The sequence below is a fragment of the Betta splendens genome, chromosome 5 (genome assembly GCF_900634795.4).
Source record: "Betta splendens chromosome 5, fBetSpl5.4, whole genome shotgun sequence".
Classification (NCBI taxonomy): Eukaryota; Metazoa; Chordata; class Actinopteri; order Anabantiformes; family Osphronemidae; genus Betta; species Betta splendens.
The window spans coordinates 9979481-9985480 of NC_040885.2; positions in this window are offsets into that span (position 1 = coordinate 9979481).

Consider the following 6000-nt stretch of genomic DNA (forward strand, 5'->3'; position numbering starts at 1 on the left):
GAACGCTGGACAGTGGTGATCTCACGCAACAATCTGGCAAGTGACTGGTGTGTGATCTGAGGCCTAAATACTGGAGCTTGATTACATGATTACTAGCAGGTGTGTCTGACGTGGACCGGTGATTGGCACGAGAGCAGCTGTGGTGGCTAAAACAGGAAGTCCTTCAAAATAAAACCGGAAGTCCTTTCCGTGTGAAGGGCGGGTGACGAGCCCGGATGTGACATAACCAAATGTTTAAGACCTTCTGCTAAATGTAATATTATTAATATTATTATCATAGTATTGTATTGATCTATAAAAGTCATACTGCTTCACTTGATGTGCTTTTTCTTTTTCCTCAGTGGCATTTTTATTTAGAATGTTAATGCTTTGTTTGTCTCCATACTGTATTTTTCCAAGCTACATATATTGTTCTTGTTTTCCTTACATGACAGGGCCTCACAGCTGTGTGTATGGTTTTGATTTCCAACTTGGCCACCATAAATAGAACGTTGTTATCTGAATGCTAAGTCATTAGCGGTCTGGTGGCGATGGAGAATAATAATGCACATAAACAATGGATGTGTCTGCTCCCACACAACAAAGAGAAGCAAACCGAGAAATCCTCGCTGCTCGGCTTCTTTGCCAGCGGCTACAGAACGTTCAAACGACTGGAAATGTTTGTCTTGACTCAATAACAAAGCACAGGAGGCGAGACTTAAATTGTCAAACACAGCTGGCTGACTTTAATCACTGTAATATGATAAATAACACGAGCCTAACTCAGTGGAATATTGTATTCTTATTTTTACTATGCGCGTATGTAACCTTTCAAAATGTTCAATAATGAGCCCTGTAGCATCAGAAACAAGAACAAATTCTATTCTGAAATTACAAACATAGCGGCCGCTTATCAATTTGTCCCTGTCGCGCTGCGGCCCAGACATTTGATTGACAGCTGTCGATCCGGCTGATGAGAGCTGACTGAGGGGGTCAGTCTCGCTACCAGGGTGGAGATGTGTGTCGTCAGAGGGGGGACGGGTGAGGGGGAGGTAAAAATAGAGCAGGTCTGTCGTGGTCCGCTGGGCTCTCCTCTGCCCCACCCCAGGGGGACAGGCTGGTCATCGGGCGAGAGAGCTAGGGGAGCACTCAGAGAGACGGACAAAGAGAGAGAGAGAAGTGGGAAACTGCATGTAAAAATGTGGAACGAGACGCCACCTTGTTTGACTCGGCGACAGCAGCCGCTGCCACAGATGGAGCCCGGAGCACGACATGAGTAAAATGTGGACTCAGATGTGTCTAAAACATTTGTCTGTCCATCAGTCAGATAATAGAAGATGGAGACAGCAGCGGGAGATGATATGAAGAGACAAATGAATTAAGTAATAAGTTAAGAGGAAAATGCACCTCACGTCCCTGCTCTCGCCGGCTGGATACAAATGAGTAAAAGAAAAGGGAGAGAAATGAAAGGAGACTCGAGATGAGAGCGGAGCTAAATGGCTGCGGGGAGGCATACAAGTGTGCTTTTAGAAACGAGGCCGTATATGTTTGTCACCATCTCCGCAGAGGTGAGAGGAAGAGAGACAGGACGGGAGAAAGGGTTTATGAAGCACGGGGAAGAAGTGTCAAAAACAGACAGCTACACGGACAAAGGCGGGATGCTGAAAGTATTCGCCTTTTAAAGGTAAAGGGGAAAAAAGCAGACAAACACTCAGAGAAAAGAGCGCTGCTGTTGACAGAGGCTATTAACAGTCGAACTGTGCGCTGGAGGACTCGAGAGAAAGGAGAAATGGAAAGATCAGGTATTCACAATGAAGATGGAGAGCCACAAAGAGGAGCCGCACTGAAAAGAGAGTGGAGGAAATGAATGGGGGAGACGCCGTCTGGGGTCTTTAGTCCTGCAGGTCATGCTAACCTAAACTTTAAACATGGCTGCAGGTCTCACACACACAAGGCCACACAGTCCTTGGGTTGTCTGGCAGACTGTCTGATCCTCTCTCCTCGGGGAGGTTTTAGTGTGGAGGAATCGGAGGGGCTTCGTTTGAACACCAAAGCGAGGGGGGTAATAATTCTCTCCCTCTCCGTCTCCCCCTCAGCGCTGAGCACAGACACACCCAGCCATCGCACAGAACAGAGCCACCCGGCGCAGAACAGGTGGGAGTGTAACAGTGGACGAGGAGGAGAAGCACCCAGAAATTCGCTCTCTTTTAACTCTTTACTTACAGGTTGCATGGAAATGCAGGGACTGTACCAGAGGGACAAAAATAACGAGGAGCAAGCAGAGGCGTCTCATGTGACCACTCAACCTGGAATAGGAGTGAACCAGGAGGAACATACATGTGTTTAGACCAGGCGAGGTTGAGAGATACGCCCTGCCTATTTACCATGATAGCCTTGTCCTCCCGTTGCAGGTTACCTGGTCCATGAATCAGGCTGGTGAACAAACAGGGCAGGTAATTGTACTGTAACCACCCGCTTCGGATGTTATCAGCCATTACGAATAGGCTGATCAGAACTTATCAGCGCATTCGAATGGGCCAGTAGGTGCCTGCTCTGCCTCCTCGCGAACAGCTAACAGCTAGCTAAGTTGCTATGTTAAGCAGCTTTAGAGGTTATTGTGGTTAGGGTTAGGGCTGGATAACGGGTGGGGGGTTCAGGTTACAGTTAGCTAACACAATACCGCTAGCTACTTGCTAAGTTATGCTCGCTAATAAATCAAAATCAAAAACTTCGATCCTCCCGTCGGAACAACAACCGCTCAACAGCGCCCCTACTGACTCTGCTGGTTAAATCATCCGAGCCGTGATCAACCTTACGGATCATTGACAACGATCTACCGCACCTATTCACCGCTGCCAGCAGGTAGATGGGCACCTACCGGCCCATACGTATGGGCTGATAACCACTGATAATGACCATTGAATGGCGTGATAACGTCCGAAGCCGCTCCTGTAACCCTAAAGACCAAGGTTTGCCTCCTCCCCCCGTTTTATACAAGCAGTTACTTAATTTTCTCTTATTTATTTGGTTCACCATAATTATATTGTGGACAATACAGAGGCAGAGCCATGAAGTGTGATTTATCATCAGTGACTAAAAAGTCTCATTGAAATCCATCCAGTGTTTGTTGGATTGGAGTCTGGACTCAGACGGGGCTGGACTGACACTGTCGGCCACAGAGTCATGACCCAAAGTGATAAACTGATTTAAAATTAGCAATAAGTTACACATGCAAATGTGAGAGAACAGAACTAAAGGAAAATGGATCAAATGTACCGATAGTTTTCAGCTCGTCTAGTCCCTAATAGGTGGTCATGGTGTGCCTTTTCTACAATAGCAGTAGCTCATTGTTTCAAATCTGGATCTTTTACTGTTTCCAGCAGATCAAAAGAACACAAAGAACATTTACATCTCCGTCTTGAACTTGTGTGGCTCCCATAAACAACACCGTTCTGGGATTGCAGAGGGTCAAAGTGTCCATCTGCACAGAAAATTTGTCTTTTATGAAAAAAAGGTATTTGTGAAAAGTAAGCACAGTAACTGCAGCATATGAATCAAAGCTCAGGTGTTATGGACACAGATACACAAACTAAAGCTGAAAGGTTGACTTGGAAAAATAGGGATATACTGTGTGTGTGTGTGTGTGTGTGTGTGTGTGTGTGTGTGTGTGTGTGGGGGGGGGGGGGGGGGGGGGGGGGGGGGGGGGGGGGGGGGGGGGGGGGGGGGGGGGGGGGGGGGCAGATCAATATCAAACAGTGCTGTGATGCCACATTCAGCCTGGGGGCCTATCAGAGAGAATGTCAACATTCTCTGGTGAGATGACCCCAACAACTGTCTCCACCACACACACACACACACACACACACACACACACACACACACACACACACACACACCCTCCCTGCACCACCTTTTTACCCATTCCATTATTAACGAGCGTGCCGAGCCTCATTAGCAGAAAGCTACACAATGCTGTTTGTACAAACACAACAAAATGCTCCACAACAGTAATTGGCTCCTTCCTCTATGTCCGCCACCTCCATGCCCGCTCCCTCGCCGACACCTGCTGTGGAGAAGTTTAGCGGGAAACAAATGAACAGACACCGACTAAAGCTGCCTCTTCTTTCTTAAATCAGCATAAACAGTAACAACCTGATTTGAATGGGTTTGAAGGATAGATTGTATAATAGAGGAGAGACTTGTCCCTGGAATTGGTCACATATTTCACTGTGTCTCTGTGCTGACACATTTCCACTTCCTAACACGAGCCTTAAACACATAAAGGCAGAGTGAATAAAAACAAAATGAAACTCAAAAGGAGAAGAAATAAAGTAGCAATGGGAAAAGGAGGATGAGAGGAAGACAACAGAAGGAACAACAAGAAAAGGTAAAATAGACAGAAGGGATGCTCCACTGCTTGGCTGACACACATGGGGTCTCTGCAGACTGAGAGGATGCTGAGGAAGGGAAGGAGAGAAAGAGAGTTGTGTGGTGAGCAGTATCCACCCCCTCCCTCACCCCCCCCTCACCCCCCCCCCCCCCCCCCCCCCCCCCTCAGCCTGCACAGTGGAACTATATGCTTGGCTTCTCCTGGTTTCTTTAGCATTCCTCCCCATCCTCTCCCAAAGCCTGGGAGAGGAGCGAGGCAGACAGCAGGGCTTGTCATAGTCACAGGCCTACGTCCAAGCAGTGTGTGTGCGTGTGTGTCTGTGTGTGTGTCACTTTCTCTCTCTGTGTAGTAAGGTACATATACATCTCTACTGTATGTTACAGTCCTTAAACGTTGATGCCTGTAAGCTAATGAGAATAGAGGTAACACTGTATTTGGGCGTCAGCATGAGAAAATGCTGTAGAGTATGAACGTAAATGTGTGTGTGTGTGTGTGTGTGTGTGTGTGTGTGTGTGTGTGTGTGTGTGTGTGTGTGTGTGTGTGTGTGTGTGTGCGGCCTGTCAGAGGCAGGAGATGTGAGTTGGCAGACTAACAGTATTGACAGAAAGACTCTCGTGACTTGTTGAGGTTCAAAAACTCGCAGCAGGAACTTGGGGCTGGACGCACGCGTCCACCGCCGGGCGTCCGCTCCTCTAAAGCCTATGAATTATTCACCGGGCCTCAATTAACAGCACACGGACCCTAATGAGGAACTCCAGGGACCCTGAGCTGTGTCAGCGCATGCACGTGAGCACATGGAGGGTGTGAATAGGCAATATGTCACCGCGTACGTAGCCTGAACGTACAGACTCGTATGTGCAGATAAACTAATTAGCATCAGCGCCGCCGGACATAACGAATGATTAAGTTTCTCTGTGTGATTAAGTCAGTTAAGTGATGGAAGAAGACAAATTCACTCTGGTCTTTAACACTTTGGACCTTTCACAGTGATGCGTGTAAAGAGGTGAGAGCTGTTCATGTCTCCTGCTCTTCATAACATAATAAAAAATAAAAAAGATACTTAACCTGGTTAAATTCTAAGGCAGCACACGTTAACGAGGCCTCCAGCACCTTTAATCCCACTAATTAGAATCAATTAGCATTTAATTTTTATTGATTTGTCAAAAAAGTGTGTTTTAGGAAGAATTATTTGGGTATTATATAAAAAGTACTGCTTTAATAATAGCTTGTGGTTTTTACATGCAACAAATTGAGTTTAGCAGGAAGTTGTTACTTCACGGTTAGTTCCTATGGACATGTGAGTACTTGTACTGGTTACACTGGTTTGTATAGACAGTATATACAGCAATTGGACCCAGCAGAGCAAACAAACAGAAGAAAAACCTAAAAGTTTCTATCTCCCCTACCTGTCGACTTTCTCCTTCTCCTCCCAACAACCCCTGCCTCCCTCTCGCTGTCTCTCTCTCTCCGTTACCTTGGAGCCTGGCCGTCATGGTCCTGTGGCTCCACTCTAAAGGTTACGCTGTGTACCCACCGTCACTGCCTGTCACTCCACCGGCACCAGCCACACACACACACACACACACACACACACACACACACACACACACACACACACACACACACACACA